Source organism: Geotrypetes seraphini, chromosome 2 (assembly GCF_902459505.1).
Source record: "Geotrypetes seraphini chromosome 2, aGeoSer1.1, whole genome shotgun sequence".
In the NCBI taxonomy this organism is placed as follows: domain Eukaryota; kingdom Metazoa; phylum Chordata; class Amphibia; order Gymnophiona; family Dermophiidae; genus Geotrypetes; species Geotrypetes seraphini.
Window position 1 is genome coordinate 35,853,790 of NC_047085.1, and position 20,487 is coordinate 35,874,276.

The following is a 20,487-nucleotide window of genomic DNA, read 5'->3' on the forward strand; positions in this document are numbered from 1 at the left end:
TTCCTACTGGTTATTTCTTTCCCTATGCACCCAAGCATCCTTTCTAGCTTTTGCAGTTGCCTTTTCTACCTCTTTGGCCTTCTTAAGATCGCACATTATTGCACCCAAATTCCACTCCTCTTTGGTACACAAAGTTCTTCACCACCTAACCTGTAATGTTCTCTCCAGGCTTTTGCAGCCCAAATGCAGCCCAACCTTGCATTTCTTAGCATTAAATCTTAGCTGCCAAATTCTGGACCATTCTTTAAGCACCCACCGGCGCCCCAGCTGCCTTTGATTTGCGGTTTTTCAAAATTCACGGGCGTTCCTGGAACGGAACCCCCGCGAATTTGGGGGGGGGAGTACTGTATCTATAAATATATTCTTGTAAACTTCAGCACAAACTTTTTCATGAGAAATGAAACTGCATGGACTTCTCTGTTAAGGAGACAGATTCTCGGCCAGTCCAGGAGGACACGGCTGCAGAGGTTTCAATGGACCAGAATCACAGACTACAGGTACTGTTCTGCCCTGGGCTGTAACTTTAGAAGCAGAACTGACCCAAAAGCCTCCTTCCTGGCAGTGGCGTAGCGAGGGTTAGAGGCGTCTGGGTTGGTGGTGCCCCGCCTTCCCTTCCCCGTGCCCTTAGTTGTACGCCGCTGTCGGCAACGAGAACTTCAACGTGCTCCTCATGACCCCGTCGGCTCTCCCTCCTGAAGTCGCTTTCTGTGCGCAGCACCCAGAAGTGACATCAGCGGGAGAGATGACGCGGTCGCGAGGAGCACATTGAAGTTGCTGCTTGCGGCGGTGAACAACTAGGGGAACAGGGGAAGGGAAGGGGGGGCGTGTGGCGAGGGGAGGAGTGGGAAAAGGTGGAGGGCAGAGAGGAGGAGGGGTGCTGGAGCCCTTCCCCCCCCCCACGATACCCGGAGCGGACCGTCACCCTTCCCTCCTTTTACTATGCTACTGCTTCTTGGATAACTTGGCAGCTTTGTTATTATTAAGGAAAATCTTACAGTATGAGCACCCCAAAAAATCATACCGAGGAATACATAACGAGGAATACAATGACGAGGAAAACAAATCATGAAACTGCACGTAAGGCTAAATGCTCTTGGGGCTAATTAGCCGCCGATAGGTATCCTAATTGCAGATGCCTGGCGACTCCTAACTGAAATCCACATGTAACCCAAATTGTTTCAATTTGGCGTGGTAATTGATTGTGGATTACAGCTCGCATATATTTCTCTATTCAGTACTTTCATGATCCATCCTTTTTTTTTATTTATTTCATTTTATTCTATTGGGTTTATATATTATTTATATCTGTAGATATTTTTCTGCTGTTCTGTCGTAAAGGCTTCATTCATACACCCCTGAAGAAGGCTTTCTTAGCCAAAACACGGACCGTGTCAGGATGCAGCACGAAAAAGGATTGAAAGATTCCTTGTTATTATGCCTGCATTGTTTTATGTAGATGTTATATATGTATCAGTTGTTTATATCTACTATAATAAAACGCTAAGTGCGCATGCGCACTCTTAGCCCGTGCTTCCCTGATCCCTGATCTGTCGCGCTGTGCCAGCAAGAGTGCGCGTGCGCGCTTACTACGTCATACATGGCAACTCGGCGTTTAAGATCAGGAAAAGCGAAGGGCCCGACACGGTGGAAGAACAGCAGCGGCTCCCGAAGCTCCTCACCAGTCCAATCCCTCTCCAACCTCTCCTTTCTCACCGACATCGAAGAATCTGCAGCTGGGGGGCCTCCCCCGCCGCACCCAACACACCCAGGCCTCGCTCCCTCTCGTGCTCCAAGCACTCACTCCAGATAGCTTAGAGGAATGGCTGGAGGGTGTTGTGCCGGTGCTGCAGGTGAAAGGGGGCTGTTTTTGTTGGAGAGGTGTGCTGGGGAGCAGACAGCTTTGCTCAGGGGGGGGGGGAAGACAGAAGGGGGACACGGAAAAACAGTCAGGGAGAGGGAAAGAGGGTTGCTTTGGAGGGAGGGGTGTGCTGGGGAGCAGACAGCTTTGCTCGGGGGGGGGAAGACAGAAGGGGGCCATGGAAAAACAGTCAGGGAGGGAAAGAGGGTTGCTTTGGAGGGAGGGGTCTGCTGGGGAGCAGACAGCTTTGCTAGGGGGGGGAAGACAGAAGGGGGCCACGGAAAAACAGGGAGAGGGAAAGAGGGTTGCTTTGGAGGGAGGGGTGTGCTGGGGAGCAGACAGCTTTGCTCGGGGGAGGGGGAACACAGAAGGGGGCCACGGAAAAACAGTCAGGCATAGGGAAAGAAGGTTGCTATGGAGGGAGGGGTGTGCTGGGGGGCAGACAGCTTTGCTCGGGGGGGAAGACAAAACAGGGCCACGGCAAAACAGACAGCGTCCAAGGAGAGAGAGAGAAAGAAAGAAAGACATACACACATCTATTCTAGCACCCGTTAATGTAACAGGCTTAAAGGCTAGTAGTTTCAATAAACTGATGGTCCCTGAAGTTGATTGACTGTGTCCCTTCCCCACTTCTTTTTTTGGTTTATATTTTCACACATGGGGTTGTGTGTTTGCTTTCTATTGTAGAATACATTAGTGGTAATTGATTGTGCCATTGAAGTTAATTGATAAATTTATTAAAAATGAACAATTAAGAGTTACATGCGGAATAAGAACATAAGAATAGCCTTACTGGGTCAGACCAATGGACCATCAAGCCTAGTAGCCCATTCTCACAGTGGCCAATCCAGATCACTAGTACCTGGCCAAAACCTAAGGTGTAGCAATATTCCATGCTACCGATTCAGGGCATGCAGTGGCTTCCCCCATATCTTTCTCAATAACAGACTATGGACTTTCTTAAAACCAGCTACGCTATCTGCTTTTTACCATATCCTTTGGCAACGCATTCCAGAGCTTAACTATTCTCTGAGTGAAAAATGTATTCCTCCTATTGGTTTTAAAAGTATTTCCTTGTAACTGCGAGTGTCCCCTAGTCTTTGTAATTTTGGAAAGAGTAAAAAAATCGATCCACTTGTACCCATTCTACTCCATTCAGGATTTTGTAGACTTCAGTCATACCTCCGTCTCTTTTCCAAGATGAAGAACCCTAACCGTTTTAGTCTTTCCTCATATGAGAGGAGTTCCATCCCCTTTACCAACTTGGTTGCTCTTCTTTGAACCTTTTCTAGCGCCACTATATCTTTCTTGAGATAAGGAGACCAGAATTGAACGCAATACTCCAGATGAGGTCGCACCATGGTGCGATACAGGGGCATTAAAATAATCTTAGTCTTTTTTAATAATTCCTAGCATCCTATTTGCTTGTCACCTTCTGGTTACCCATTCACCTCACACTGTTTCTTCCCATCACTCCTTCCTCATCTCCCTAACGGACTGAGACATCCAAGTTCCACTTCATTGCTTTCAATGGAAGTAAAACCTGGACACCTCAATCCATCCTCCTTTTTCTGGGGCCATATGGCAACCCTACCCCACCCCCACCATGGAGCGATACAGGGGCATTATAATAATCTTAGTCTTGTTAACCATCCCTTTTTTAATAATTCCTAGCATCCTGTTTGCTTTTGTGGCCGCCGCTGCCACACATTGGGTGGAAGGTTTCATCGTATTGTCTACAATGGTACCCAGATCCTTTTCTTGGGTGCTAATCCCCAAGGTGGACCTTAGCATCCCGATAACTGTGATTCAGGTTATTCTTCCCAATGTGCATCACTTTGCATTTGTCCACATTAAATTTCATCTGCCATTTGAACGTCCAGTCTTCCAATTTCCTAAGGTTCGCCTGCAATTATCCGCATGCGTTTTAACAACTTTGAACAGTTTCGTGTCATCTGCAAATTTAATCACCTCACTCATCGTTCCAGTTTCCAGATCATTTATAAATAAGTTAAATAGTACCAGTCCCAGTATAGACCCCTGCGGCACTCCACTGTTTACTCTCCTCCATTGAGAAAAATGACCATTTAACCCTACCCTCTGTTTTCTATCTGATAATGATGCCTACCTGAAAAGTAGGCATGGATAGAGGTGGAGAATAAGCATGGTTGACTTGAGCATTGCTAAGTGCCTGTTAAAACCTGGCCTAATGTACTGGCACCTACCTCAATGTCTACTTAGGTGCTGCTAGGCATGATTCTGTAGGTGGCGTCTAGTGGTTGACTGAGAACTGCGCCGAGCGGTGCCTACAATGTAGGCATGCTTAGGCACCATTTATAGAATTGGGTCCTAAGTGCCTGTTAAAAAGTCCATTTTTTTCCTCCTGTTCTGTATCTTACGATGGAGCTTGGAGAACAGGTTCATTTTTGTTTATTATGTACTTTTGACATACCGCCTTTCAATAGACAATTTATGGACCTTGTGCCTGATAGAGAATATTTATAATTTCCTTTTTAGTGCTTTTGAGCATCCTTTTCCCCTTTGTCTTTTTATTGTTTCCAAATGATAAAAACAGAGCAGTCTGTGACTGAAAATGAAAGAATGTACACTGGCTGGACCTGCATCTATCCTCTCCCACCAGCAGATGGTGCTAGAATGCACTGTTGGATGCTAAATCGTCAGACCATTACGTTGTTCTCCTTACTCCGCAGTAACTTCCTCCTTTTGGTTTAACTGCCTGTTTACTGTGTTGCGTCACTTAGTTTGGTTGCTGCTTGTTGTAGTAAATGGCATTTAAATCTGTTAGTGGCCGAAAAATGGAAACTATCTCATTCTTTTGAGTCAGCTGGTTGAAAGACCAGGAGATAAAATGGATGCAAGTTACAGTATGTCTGATAATGTTTTGGAATGAGTCTCCCTAGATTCTCATACAACAAAATGAAGGAAGACAAGAGGGCAAACTAGGAGATATAAGTGAAAAGGAGGGAATAAATCCAGTAGGAAAGCAGAGGAAATGCAAAGCTGTCAAGTGTCCAGTTCAAGGAGGAAGACGTTTTTTGACTGACACCCCAAAGCAGCAGGATGCACAGAGCTCCAGCAATCCGATGGCAAACATCGGACTGGTAGCGATTATGGTCTCTTATATGCACTCTTATTATATGCACTCTTATTTGTGCTGAGTACCTCGGTGAAAGGGGGAGGAGCTGTGCCTGGCGTCTGTGCACAAGAGCTGAGTGTTGGGCACAGCTGTTGTGCACTTGCCCAGTACAGTACTGTGATCGTGGAGCAAGTCATTTGTGTGTGTGTGATTTAGATGCAGCTGTTATGCATGTGTGTCCCAGGCTTGTGGTATCAGGATGCAGCTGTTAGGCGTGGGACACACACACGAAAGCACAAATAGCTCCTATTCAAGCTACTGACAGCTCCAGACCTGCCAGAAAATATTGCACTGTAAGAGGTGGGTGTTCCCTGCTGTGTATTACAAGGAGGGCTCATTTTAATACTAATGAGCTCCTTGTAATACATTTGCATACAATTCTCAGTGACTGCTACTGTGATCAGTAAAAGTCCCCAGGAACCCTTTTGTGCATGACAGACCAAATTACCTTGCAAGAAAGACTGGCTACAACCAGTCTTACTTCTGTGGCAAGCTTTTGAGCATCGGGGCCAGTTTATTGGAGAATCCGATTCAAATGTGAACATAAGATTTGCTGCTGCTGGGTCAGACCAGTGGTCCATCGTGCCCAGCAGTCCGCTCACGCGGCGGCCCTTAGGTCAAAGACCAGTGCCCTATTTGAGTCTAGCCTTACCTGCGTATGTTCTGTTCCAGTAGGAACTTATCCAACCTTTTCTTGAATCCCTGGAGGGTGCTTTTCAGATTTCTACCATTCTCTGGATGAAGAAGAACTTCCTTACGTTTGAAGATTTAAAATTCTATATGGGATTTTTTTCCTCCATTGATTGCTCTTTTGTTTAATTCTTAGCAACCTCTGTATTTCAGAGGCATTCATAAATAAACTAGCCTTCCTTTCTATTAAGGCAGGGGAGTCAAAGTCCCTCCTCGAGGGCCGCAATCCAATCGGGTTTTCAGGATTTCCCCAATGAATATGCATGAGATCTATTTGCACTGCTTTCATTGTATGCTAATAGATCTCATACATATTCATTGAGGAAATCCTGAAAATCCGACTGGATTGCAGCCCTCGAGGAGGAACTTTGACACCCCTGTATTAAGGGAATTAAAGTTTAGGCAAGATCTTTTACTTTCTCATTGCAAAAATTTGGAACAATCTTCCTGCTGAAGTTAGACATCTTCCTTCTTTACCAACCTGTCGGAAAACTTTAAAAACTCGTCTATTTCAGAAATTTCTGACTCTTCAGCAAAAATAAGGATTTTAACTAACGATACCTGTACTTTAAGATCTTGCTTTCCTTGTCCTATTATTTAATCTTTTGTAAACCGAATCGAGCCCCAGTGTAAAGAACTGTCTTTCTTGTGGATTGCTCAGCATTGCGTGGAAAGAGAACACGTGGCGGTAATCTTATTTGGATTTAGGTCACACCTGTCCAGCAGTAGTTACATTCATGTTGAAAGCAGCAGATAGCCTGGAGTGTTGGCCCTAAAGCAGTGGCTTTATACCACGAAACGATCGTCGGCCAGTGGTTATGATCAGTGGGTTTTCCGATGATTTTTTTTCTTGGCTATTTTAAGGCTCCCACCTGGCAGTATTTAACTTTTGCGAAAGTTTTTGCCTGTGATGTCAGGGTGGAAGAGCGTGGGCACACCTCTCCGTTGATCTGAGGCCTTTCGTTCGCTTTAGGATTGCACTCGCTGGGGTTTAGATCAGTGGTCTCAAACTCAAACCCTTTGCAGGGCCACATTTTGGACTTGAAGGTATTTGGAGGGCCTCAGAAAAAAAAAAAAAGAGTCTTAATAATGATATTGTCATTTATAGCTAAAGCGACATATGATCAAGAAACGGTTTTATTTTACTTTTGTGATTGTGATAAGTTTCAAGTTTATTTCAAGTTTATTTATAATTTGATTAATTGCCTATTCCAAATTCTAAGCGATGTACAAATCAGCAAAATACATAGTTAAAATATACATAAAATAAACATACATAACTAACAAAGGGACTAAGTCAGCAAAACATAATAAAAAAACTCATTTTCAAACACACTGAGGGCCTCAAAATAGTACCTGGTGGGCCACAAGTTTGAGGCCACTGGTTTAGATATTGTACTTTGTTACACTGGAGTGATGTTTGCATTTTCCTCCTTTTTCTTATTTTGTCAGTTCTGTATTAGCCATTTTCTACCTGTGAAAAATGCCTTGCACAAGAAAATCTTTAAAATTGCACTCCTGTTAATGCTACCCATCTAGCGTCAATAGATAAATTTATGTAAGAACCACTTTTGTACAATTACCTTGTCATAAAACAGCTTAGATTATCTCAGTTCATGAAGGTTTACTATTGGTTACAGAATGCTAGGAATGATAGAGAAGGGGATCATGAACAGATCGGAGAAGGTTATCATGCCGCTGTACCGGGCCATGGTGTGCCCTCACCTGGAGTACAGCGTCCAGCACTGGTCACCGTATATGAAGAAGGACACGGTACTACTCAAAAGGGTCCAGAGAAGAGCGACTAAGATGGTTAAAGGGTTGGAGAAGTTGCCCAATAGCGAAAGATTAGAGAAACTGGGCCTTTTCTCCCTCAAACAGAGGAGATTGAGAGGGGACATGATCGAAACATTCAAGGTACTGAAGGAGATAGATTTAGTAGATAAGGACAGGTTGTTCACCCTCTCCAAGGTAGGGAGAACGAGAGGGCACTCTCTAAAGTTGAAAGGGGATAGATTCCGTACAAACGTAAGGAAGTTCTTCTTTACCCAGAGAGTGGTAGAAAATTGGAACGCTCTACCGGAATCTGTCATAGGGGAAAACACCCTCCAGAGATTCAAGACAAAGTTAGACAAGTTCCTGCTGAACAAGAACGTGCGCAGGAAGGGCTGGTCTCGGTTAGGGTGCTGGTCTTTGACCAGAGGGCCGCCGCGTGAGCGGACTGCTGGGCACGATGGACCACTGGTCTGACCCAGCAGCGGCAATTCTTATGTTCTTATGGCTCAGTTTAGTCCCAACATCAACCTCTAAAATAAAGAAGCAAGTTTCCACTTTCGGTCAAAACAATTACTTTATTACAAATGAGATTTCTTTGTAAGATAACTATGAAAATCATTGTTGTCCTGGTTTCCCCTTTCACAGTAAACGGAACAATCTAGCTAGTTGCCAGACACTTAACATAGAATCATAAAAAAAATTAAGACAAATAATATAACAATAATAATGTATTTATATACTGCAGTACCTTTGGAGTTCTATGTGATTTACCAAAAAAAAAAAAAATCAAAATGGTAACGGTAAAAACAAATGACCTAGAAATTACAGAAATTTCTTAAATAAGTAGGTGGTTTTCAATAATTTCCTGAATTGCTGGCAAAGAGACAGAGTTAACTAACAGATTTACAAACTCTATATCACCAAGAAGCTGCTTGAAAAGACAGGAGTCGTTGAAAATAGCTCTTGAATAAAAGCAAACAAATTACAATTACGTCTTGGGCGTTTTGAATTAATGAATAAAAAATGCTCCACAAGATAATCAGGGGCTAAATGGCCTCAACTAGTAACTGGTTATAATATGATGGCTTATCTGGTCTACTTTATCCATGCCATATATTAACCCATCCCAAGATTCTTTTCCCTTGATTTACAGGCTCAATTACGAAGGGGGAGGGGGGATAATTTTATTATTTTACTAGCTGATGACCCGGCGTTGCACGGGTATTTAATTATAGCAATAACACAGTAAATGGATTCAAATAAAGATACTTTATAGTGGTGAACGAAATTATATTTTTACAGCTTTATAAAAAGTACAATAATCAAATTATAATGCGAAATATTTTACAAAATGAATACAATACAACAAACACAAAACTTGATTATAAACAACATTTTTAGTTTCACCTCCAGGAGCAAGAACATATACATTATTGGGTGAACCCACCCTTCCCACGTGTGCAGGTGGGCCGCGAGACCCCCAGAACATATCACCCCAGGTAGTGAGGGATCTGCATACCATGTTTCGTTCAAATCGGTCAAGCTGTTTTTGCGTGATCGCGGCACATACACACACACATACATACACACATACATACATCCGATTTTATATATATAGATTAATGTATATTGTAAATTGTATTTGATTATATAATAGGAAGGGTTGGGGAGGGTGGGGGTTAATAGCATTTTATGTGTACTCTTGATGACTATTAGGTGATATATTTATGATCTATTTGTTATATTATATTGATGCACTTATTGTACGTTTAAAAATGAATAAAGAGTTTTTTTTTTAAAAAACCAACCCATCCTCTCCCTTAGAGATCCTATATGCCTGTCCTAAGCTCTCTTGAATTCAAATACAGTCGACTCCGCTTAAGTGCACGCCCTTCGGACCGGGTCTCCACGTGCGCTTAAACGGAGTGTGCGCTTAATAGGGGGGGGGAGGGGGAGACTGGAGTTAAGCAGGCTCAGTTTAAAAATGGTGCGTGGGCTGCTGGAGCCTAAAGTACAGGAAAGCTCTGCCCTACAGTTTGAGTGGAAGCGGAGCACTCACTTTCCCAGCTGTCCCAGCGCTTAAGCTGCTGTGTGAAGCTTAGCCATTCCCAGTCGGAACGTGATTGCATTTAACCGGAGTGAACGTAACGTGAAAAAATAGAGGTTGAACCTATGACATCAGGGCGCATAAGCGGATTGTGTGCTTATCTGAATTGCAAATAGCCGGAGTTTACGTCCATTGACTTTAATATTTTTTAAAAATGGGACCATGGTAGTAGGGTGCGGATAACCGAAGCGTGCACTTAGGTGGAGTGAACTGTAAGGTCTTTACTTCTACAAATCTCATCAATGTACTGTATTCAAGGCATTCAACCGTCCTAAGAAATATTTCCTTAGACTGTTTCTAAGTCACCCCCTTTCACCTTCATCCAATGCCCCCTCATTGCAGAATTTCCTTTCCATTCAAATAGACTTGCCTCCTGTACGTATAATGTAATTTAATTTAAGGCTTGGCTTTATATACCGAGTCATCATTCTAAGAAAGCTCGACTCGGTTTACAATAGTTAACTTAACAAAAAAAAAACCCATAAGGAATAATGACAAAATTATTCCAAAGTGTAACTCGTACGTATTGAGATCTTTAAGTCTGCTCCCATATGCTTTGTCGCACAAAAGCGCTGACCTTTTTAGTAGACGCCCTCTGGACTGAGCCCATCTTGTTTGTATCGTTTTGAAGGTGCAGTTTCCAGATTTGTGCATAGTGCTCTAACCACCCACCCCACTCCCCTCCCCCCACCCACCAAAAACTACAAAAGCGTTTTTTTTAGCACCGGCCAGCATACTGAATGCTGTACGCTACTCCATGAGTGTCAGAGCAGCGCACTGGCCGGCACTAAAAAACGCTTTTGCAGTTTTATAAAGGGGGAGGGGTAAATGAAATTTCCCTAGAGACTTATAGAGAGACAGTATCAACTTTTTCCAGTTGGCCATCTTTCTCCCTATGCACCCAAGCATTCTTCTGGCATTTGCTCTTGTCTTTTCTACGTTTGGCCACCTTAAAATCATCAGATACAATCACCTCCATGTCCTGCTTTTCTATAGACACAGTCAAATAAATGTAAGGGAGATTGCAAAAAAAAAAAAAAAAAAAATGCAGTGTAGTGAGAATAGAGATCAAAGTACTTCAAGCACAAATAATAATAAAGATCTCTAAAGTAAAATATAAAGCTTGAATCTTAGAAGTCACATTATGTGAAAGTTAACATACACTCAGAATTGTGTAATCACACCAAGGACCCAAGTCCCTATAGCGGGATCCACCATCCAATCATTGTGGATGAAAAAATATATTTTTTAAATTAGTGAAGTTATAATTCATATAATTTTAATTAAAGAGTATATGTAAAAATAATAAACTTGGCTCATAGGGTTGAGGGTCCCGACGCGGACCACGTTTCGTAACCTTTTTCAAGGAACCCACAGAGAGATATTTCTGAACTCCATGTAATTTGGAGATGGGAGTCTCAATTCCAATGTGACCGCCAAATGTTTCTATCGCACAAAGAAACAAGAAATACTTCATCCCCTAAAAGGTACCGACCCTGCATTTTTTTTTTTTTTTGCATTAAATCTCGACTGCCAAATTCTAGATCATTCTTCAAGTTTTGCTAGATCCGCCCCTTTGTTATCAACCAGTTTCTAACCTAATCAGTTTCTTTAGGGCCCATATTGATGGTACACAGTTTAAAAGTCATCTCTGCACCACCATTTCAAAGGCTTTGCTGAAATCTTAGTATACCATATCTGGCGTTCTTCCTTGATCCAGCTCTCTGGTCACCAAGTCAAATAAATTAACCAAATTTATCTGACAAGACCTACCTCTAGTATAACAATGTTACCTCTGGTCCTGCAATCCAGTGACAGGTCAAATGCCCGCAAGACAAAAACGCGAAGACAACTCAGCGCAAAGACAATACCGCGCGAGACAATTGAGCGCAAAGATAACTCAGCGCAAAACAATTGAGCGCAACCATAACTCGGCGCAAGACAATTCAGCACGCCTCAAGATGGCGCCTGGCAAACAAAAGGCACGCGCACGTTCAGCACGTTAACACGTGATGACGTCACCAGTTATCAGTATGGTTCTCTTTGCGTTTTAGAATATAAGTCACGTGAATGCATTTTCGTTACTACGACTATGAACCCTGCAATCCATTGGATTCCAGAAACTTAACTACCCTCTGTTCTAGAAGCTTTTCCATTAGCATTCCGTACTTACCACAGATGTCCAGGCTAATCGGCCCATATTTCACAATGTCCAATCTTTCCGCTTTTGTGGAAAGAACTATGTAAATCCTCCTTCAGGCCTCTGGGGACCACTTCTGGCTTTTTTTTTTTTTTAAAGCATAGAAAAGTTCAGACAGTGGAGCCACCAGAACTTGCTATGTTGAATAGAAAAGGGATTATTATTGAATGTTTGGAATATGGCCAGATATCCAACAAGGAGCAGTCTTTTCTGGATTCAAAACAAGTTTGTGAGAGTCTGACTAATTTGACAGAGTTAGGAGACAGGATTGCAGAGGTTAGGAGCATGGGGGAAAAAATGTCATCTGTATAGTAAGAGGCCCCTCTATTGAAATCATGAACTGTAACTATAAGGCTCAATATTACAGAATGACACAGGGACAAATTTTTCCCCATCCCATCCCCGTGAGTTTTGTCGCTGATCCCTGTACCATTCCTGTGAGCTCTGCCTTAACCACACAAGCCTCGAACACTTATGATTTTAAAATGTTTGAGGCTTGTGCAGATGAGGACGGAGCTTAGGCATTGGTGGAATGAGGCATTATGAAATCACAATCTGAGCTCTAGAATGTTGCTACTTATGATTGTAAAGGGTTTGAGGCTTGTGCAGATGAGGACAGAGCTTAGGCATTGGTAGAATGAGGCATTATGACATCACAATCTGAGCTCTAGAATGTTGCTACTTATGATTTTAAAGGGTTTGGGGCTTGTGCAGATGAGGACAGAGCTTAGGCATTGGTAGAATGAGGCATTATGACATCACAATCTGAGCTCTAGAATGTTGCTACTTATGATTTTAAAGGGTTTGGGGCTTGTGCAGATGAGGACAGAGCTTAGGCATTGGTAGAATGAGGCATTATGACATCACAATCTGAGCTCTAGAATGTTGCTACTTATGATTTTAAAGTGTTTGAGGCTTGTGCAGACGAGGACAGAGCTTAGGCATTGGTGGAATGAGGCATTATGACATCACAATCTGAGCTCTACAATGTTGCTACTTATGATTTTAAAAGTGTTCGAGGCTTGTGCAGATGAGGATGGAGTTTGCAGGAATGGGGCAAGAAGAGGAAACAAACTTGTGGGAATGGGACAGGAAAATGAGTTACCTCAGGGATGGAGAAAAATGTGTCCCTGTGTCATTCTATAGACTGGAAGACTAGGCATCAAAATGGCAGATGACTTTTAATGTGAGTAAGTACAAAGTGATGCACGTGGGAAAGAAGAACCTGAACTATATGTTAGGAGTCACTGCCCCGGAAAAGGATCTAGGTGTCATCATTGAGGATACATTGAAACCCTCAGCTCAATGGGCGGCAGTGGCTAAGAAAGCAAATAGAATGTTGGGTAATATGTAGAAATAAAAACATAAAGGAAAAAAAATATATTGGACTTAGTCCAATAAAAAAGGTGTTATTTTTTTTTTCCTTTATATACAGTAAAACCTTGGTTTGTAAGCATAATTCGTTCCGAAAACATGCTTGTAATCCAAAACACTCGCATATCAAAGCAAATTTCCCCATAAGAAATAATGGAAACTCCACAACCCAAAAACTTTAATACAAAATACTGTATGTAATTGTATTGCAAGATCTTGCTTGTATTTTAAGTTAAAATTTAATAAAATGTTTTGCAAAACACTTTTTAAAAAATAAATCTTTATTAATTTTCCAAATGTTAACAGTGATGAATTTAAACATAAACACTACACAGAACGCACTTTAAATACACAAATAATTCAAAAACCAATCATTTTCTCCCCCTCCTCCCCATAATTAATAGAAGAAGAAGTGCATATTTAATTTCAATAATATAGATAAGTATAGCAAACAATAATACATTCCACCCACCCTGGATGTGTAAGGAAGTCAAATAAAAGGAAAGGTACATGATAGTTATTGTGACCCAATAAATGCAGTCAATGGGCTCCACACTATTTTGAATGCGTTACTACATCCCAAACATTCCACGTTCGTTCTTTCTTACTTGCAACTGGAACACAGGTTTGCCCACCAGAAAGTGTAATTCAGTCGATCATAACTCTTCCAGTTACGTGTAACCCTCTGGAAGTCTATTCTCGTCATTATCAAGAAAAACCGGCTTTTATGTCGATCCAAAGAAAGTTTAATATATAATAGAGTACCACAAATTATGGCTTCATAAGTCATTGGTATCGATGACCCAAGTACAACATTGATTTGTCCCCAAATTGACTTCCAAAAATTAAGTATTAATGGACAATAGAACAACAGATGATCCAACGTCCCTACATTAACATGACAATGCCAGCATCTATTAGACTTAGAACTGTCTATCTTTTGTTAACGAAAATCCTATGCAACAAGAAAAACCAAGTTTGTCTCATAGGCTGTAGGAGGAGGAGCTCAGCACTCAGCCAGCTATCCTCATCGCCTCCAAGTTCTGGAATCCCGTTTTGCAAAACACTTGCAAGGTTTTACTGTATTTGTTTTATTTCTACATATTACCTTGAAGAGTAGACTAACATGGCAACCAAGGCAGGATTAATTCATCGAGAGCCCCTACACACACAAGTCCACTGGGCCCCCTGCCCCTCCCCACCGTGCCCCGCCCCCATTTATTTACCCATTTTCTTATTTACTTCTTTATTTCCACTTTATTTCTTTAATTTTAAAATTCAAAACAAATATCAAAGATTACCATACCAGTGCCAGTGCACAATTTTTCTTCTATGCAACCTCCAAACATCTCTGAACAAATCCCCCCTTCCTTCCTAAAGGAAGAGATCTTCAGCTGGCAGGGCTTTGGGAAGCCCACCAATTTATATTTTGCATATGGGTAGGAGGCATGGGGCATGGCGGGAAGAAAATTTATTGCCCGTCATTTTATTGGACTAATACATTTCTTCACTTAGCTTTCAGCGATTAAAACCTCTTTCCTCAGGTCAGTAAACTATACTGCTGTTACAGTATCCCTGTCCTGACCTGAGAAAAGGAGTTATGGTCTCTAAATTAGTAAAAAATGTATTAAAATTAATCCAATAAACAGGATCACTTAATTTCCATTTTCTATTAATAAATGATTATCAACACAGCTACAATAATACTTTATCCTAAAACAAAAAGAAATAAATATAACAAACAGAAAATTTTTTTCTACCTTTGTTGTCTGGTTTCTGCTTTCCTCATCTTCTCATCATTCTCTTCCTTCCATCCACTGTCTGCCCTCTCTCTGCCTCTTCCATATGGCATCTGTTTTCTTTCTATGCCTCTTCCAGAAACTGCCTCTCCTTTCCATCTCTCACTCCCCCCATTGGTGTGGCATCCATCTACTTCTCTCTGCTCCCCCCATGGTGTGGCATCTGTCTTCTTCCTTTCCATCTCCCCCTCCCTCCCAGAAGATTTTAGCATCTTTCTCTCTCCTCCTTTCCTCCCCTCAGATTTGGTATTTGTCTCCTTTCTCCTTTCCTCCTCCCAGGTCTAGTATCTGTCTCCTCCTCTTCCCCACTGCTCTGGCATCTCTCTCACTGCTCCCTTCCTCCTGTTCTTCCCTGGTCTTCCGTCGCTATTTATTTTCTGCCTCTGTCTAAATTCTTTCTTACTATTCAGTCCTCAATTTCCTTCTTTCATTGTGTCTACCTATAGCTTGCCACCTTTTTCCCTCACCCCTTCAAGTATCTAACTCTATCCTCTTCCCCCAATCCAGCATGTGCCCTTTTTTCTTTCTCCTCCCCACTTCCTTCCAGCGTCTGCGCCTCCTCACCCCCCTTCCAGTCCATGTCTGTCCCATCCCCCTCTCTCTACCCCTTCCATCCACTGCCCTCTCTGTCCTTTCCATCTAGTGTCTGCCCTCTCTCTCTCTCTTCCATATGGCATCTTCCCTCTTTCTATGTCCCTTCAATAAACTGTCTGTCCTGTGCCCCTTCTCTCCTTTGTACATGATTCATTTCAGCTACACCCCCTCTCCATTTTTCTGTCTCCACCCCTTCCCCTATACTCTGCATCTCTCTCTTCTCCTTTCCTTCCTTCTCATTCAGCCCCATGGCCTGACATCTCTCTCCTTTTCTTCTCTTCTATCTCTCCCTCCACCCTTCATGCTCTGGCATCCCTTCTCCTTCCTTTCCCTCTGGTATTGCATCGGTCTCCTTAGTTTCCCTTCCCTACCCCCATGCCCTGGCATCTTTCTGCTCTCCTTCTCTTCTATCTACCCCTCCCCCTCCATTATCTGGCATTTTCTCTTCTTCCTTTCTCTCCCTCCTTCCTTCCTTGCCTCTGGTCTGGCATCTGTCTCCTTGCCTTCCTTCCCCCTCCATGGTCTGATATCTCCTTTTAATCCCCTCCCTCCCATGGTCTTGGCATATCTCTTTCTTCTCCTCTCCCTTTCCTGGTCTTCCTTCTCCCTCCTTACCTCGCTCTCCCCAATTGGGTGCATCAACATTTCTCTCCCCCACCCCCATTGGGTGCTTCAGCATTTCTCTCTCCTCCCCCTCCCCCCAACTGCCTGGTAAGGTCAGCTTGCCTCCCTCCCACTCCCTCGCTGCCCTCTCACCCGTAAGCAAACTAAACCCAGGCCACGGGGCTCTAACACTGCGCACGCTGGCTTGTCTTCTCCTCTGAAACAGGAATGATGTAACTTCCTGTTTCGGAAGAGAATGGAAGTCAGCGCACGCAGTATTAGAACCCCCCCCCGGGTTCAGAGGGACCCAGGGCTGGCATTAATGGGAAAGCAAACAGGGCAGAGGGCCCCCGACTGCCTGAAGGTCAGCTTCACTCCCTCACTGCTCTCTCTCCCGCAAGCAAACTTAACTCAGGCCGCGGGGCTCTAACTGCACATGGCGGCTTCCCTCCTTCTGTTTCAGAGGCGATGGGAAGCTGGCGCGCACACACATGACACTGGGTGCGCCATTCCTGTTTTGAAGGTTGTGGGTCAAATCCCATGCTGCTCCTTGTGACCCTGGGCAAGTCCACCATTGCCCCAGGTACATTAGCTAGAGGGTGAGCCCACCAGGACAGACGGGGACAAATGCTTGTGTACCTGAATGTAAACCACTTAGGTTATAAGTGGTATATAAATAAATATATCCCATGCATTAACGAGGGTAGAAAGAAAGACAAATGAAAGCTAGTATGGTTAAAATGTGAAGTGAAAAAATGCTATTAGAACCACAAGGACATCTTTCAAAAAGGATCCAAATGAAGAAAACAGGAAGCAGTATAAGCACTGACAAGAGATTTTGAAAGTACCTTGCCCTAGTGCAGTGTATCGCAAACAGTGTGCCTTCTGAGGTTTTAGGTGTGCCGTGACCCACTGGGGAAGAGGAGGGGCGTCGGCACCAGCTACCTTCCCACAGGACGTGCCTTTCGGCAGTCTCCTCCTCGCCGGCATCTTTCCACCTCTCCCTGCACCTCCCCTCCACAAGGATCCCCCAACCGAAGCGGGTCGCGGGCCAGTTAGGCTTCCATGCATGCGTGGACGTCGATGTGATGACGTCCAGGCATACGCATGATGTCATCTCATTGACATCCGCCCACTTCTTGGGGTGCCTTCTGGCCGGGGCACTGGTTTTAGTGTGCTGCCGGCCGAAAGGTTTGCGAGACACTGCCATAGCGGCAACAACTCTGAGAACTCTGTATCAGAAGTGAAACGCTTATGAGTGAATCAGTAGGACTGTTTAGATCAGTGTTCTTCAACCGCCGGTCCATGGACCAGTGCTGGTCCACAGAAATTTCCTGCCGGTCCACAGGGCCAGCATGTGCATCAGGCCCAAAACAGTGTTCTTCAACCGCCGGTCCACGGTGCGATCGATGCAGCGTTATCTTCGAGCCAGCTCCCTCTTAACTGATTCAGTGCACAAAGCCACGGGCAGTGGCTCCTACGGGCATCCTGCGCCTGAACCGGAAGCCTTCGCTCTGACGTTGCAACGTCAGAGGGAAGGCTTCCAGATGAGGCACAGGACGTGCAAGGTGCAATTAGTACTATTATGGGGGCGGGGTCTGGGGTGGAGATTGGGTAGAGATGGGCGGGGTCTGGCCCACGACTTAGCCCAGTGTTCTTCAACCGCCAGTCCACGGACCGATGCCGGTCCACAGAATAATTCTTTTATTTCTGCCGGTCCATAGGTGTAAAAAGATTGAAAAACACTGGTTTAGATCATGGTAGAGTAAGAGGGGGCCAAGGCCATAACGAAGAGACTAAATTAATTCTTTGCTTTGGTCTTTACTGATGAGGCTATAAGAGATCTACCTGTGCCGGAAATGGTATTTAAGAGTGACAATATGGATAGGATTACCATATGGCGCCAGAAAAAGGAGGACAGATTGAGACAGCCAGCATTGTTCCATTGAAAGCAACATGGATTCACTAGAGGCAGGTCTGATCAATTTCTTTGACTGGGTGACCAGAGCATTGGATAGCAGAATTAGAAAAGGTACCTAGAAGGGCAATGAAAATGATAAAAGGTTTGGGACGCCTTCCCTATGAGGGAAGGCTAAAGTGGCTAGGGCTCGTAAGAACATAAGAATAGCCTTTCTGGGTCAGACTAGCGGTCTATCAAGCCAGTAGCCTGTTCTCAAGAAGGCCAATCCAGGTCCCTAATACCTAGCCAAAACCCAACATTCCATTCTACAGATCCAGGGAAAGCAGTGGCTTCCCCCATGTCTCTTTGATTTGAAAAGAAGCTCTGGAATGAGAGGACATAGGATAAAGTTAAGAGGTGATATTTTCCGGAGTAATCTAAGGAAATACTTTTTTATAGAAAAGGTGGTAGATGTGTGGAACAGTCTCCCGGAAGAGGTGGTGGAGACAGAGACTGTGTCTGAATTCAAGAAAGCCTGTGATAGGCACATTGGATCTCTCAGAGAAAGAGATAATGGTTACTGCGGATGGGCAGACTAGATGGGCCATTTGGCCTTTATCTGCCGTCATGTTTCTATGTTAATATCCAACAAAAAATTGGTCCACAATCAACATTTATTCAAAACTGGAAAAAAGATGGAAAAAGACAGTAACTATGCTTCCCAAGCCTTGGGTAAAAATAATACTGTCAAATAGGTTATGGATTTGTATGTATTTATGTTTCCTGACAGTAATTCTTCATGGTATGTGTATATTAAACCGTGTAATATTATTTAGTTTGTTTAGATTTTGGCTTTATATTTATTTAATGGACAAATATGATGTATGAGGCAGCAATCCTTATCCAGATATTATCTGGATGATGCCAGTCATCGCAAGGGTACTGCCTGAGCCTTATATCGGGCACCGTTCACATGGCTCATACTGATGTCCATTAAATAAATATAAAGCCAAAATCTAAACAAACTAAATAATATTACACGGTTTAATATACACATACCATGAAGAATTACTGTCAGGAAACATAAATACATACAAATCCATAACCTATTTGACAGTATTATTTTTACCCAAGGCTTGGGAAGCATAGTTACTGTCTTTTTCCATCTTTTTTCCAGTTTTGAATAAATGTTGATTGTGGACCAATTTTTTGTTGGATATTAAGCACGGACAGTATTGGTCACAGAGTCCTTAAGGGTTTCTAGTAGTTTAGCAATCTATGTTAATATGCCAGATTTGAAATGTGTATCCTGCCAGAGCTGGTGTTAGATAGCGAGCGTGAGCTAGGACCTAACGGAGAAAAAGTATTTTTTATTTTGTTTACACCACAGTGCCAGCATGGGGTTGGAGAGAGCAATGGGGGATGGGTGGGGTGGAAAGACTAAAAAATAAACCTGCCAGGATGTTTGAAAAAAAAAAAAAACAACAAAAAAACAAAAACACCCGATTGGGCAGAAAAAGAGAATCAAATTGAAAAAATTTTCCCTGAAGTGGGCAGCACTGGTCTGTAGTTCCTACAGGTGGAGGTGCATCTATTTAGAAATGCGCACAGTGTTTTCTAAAGAGACTTTAAGCTCACTTCAGACTAAGACCAGCAAAATATAAATGATCTCTGCTCAAAAGTTTATCAAGGCAGAACTGCAGTGGTGTCACAACCACACTGCTCTTATTAAAATAGGAGCAGCTATGAGGAAGAATATAAGGAACGTGTTAGTTCTTTAAAAAGATTTACTGTCAGAATGTAAAATCCGGCACAGTGATACACTCAGTCAAGTTATAAAACGTGACGTACGTCTGAAGTTCAGTACTGAACATTTTTTTCAGCGTGAAAGCTAATTTACATTTGTATAGAGAATGGTTCCTGTAACAAATTACACAAGCGTCTATTATAATAAGGCAGCATTTGAAAAAGGGGAAATTTTCTTTTAATGAGGAAATTTGTTAGACGAGCTGACGCAGTTATATCTAAATAGAAACTGGTAAAGGAAGCCAGAGGGGATGCTGAAGCAATTCTATGAAAGCGATGTTAATGGAAGTATGTGGCGATTTCACGCAGGTTTTTGAACACATGATCACTTTGGGGAGGTGGGGGGTGGGGTTCCAGGACAGGCTCTGCTGACCCAGGACTGCATGTGTGCTTTCCACTGGGAGGGGGGGAATGTGTGGTGCAATGGTTAGAACTACAGCCTCAACACCCTGAGGTTGTGGGTTCAAATCCTACACTGTTCCCTGGGTGACCCGTCAAATGCACGCATGACAATTGCACCCCGACAAATGTATGCACTGATTGGGAGGTGACCCGTCAAATGCACCCCGACAATTGTGCTCCATACTGCCCCGATCACAATCCTCTTTTTTGAAGGGGGGACA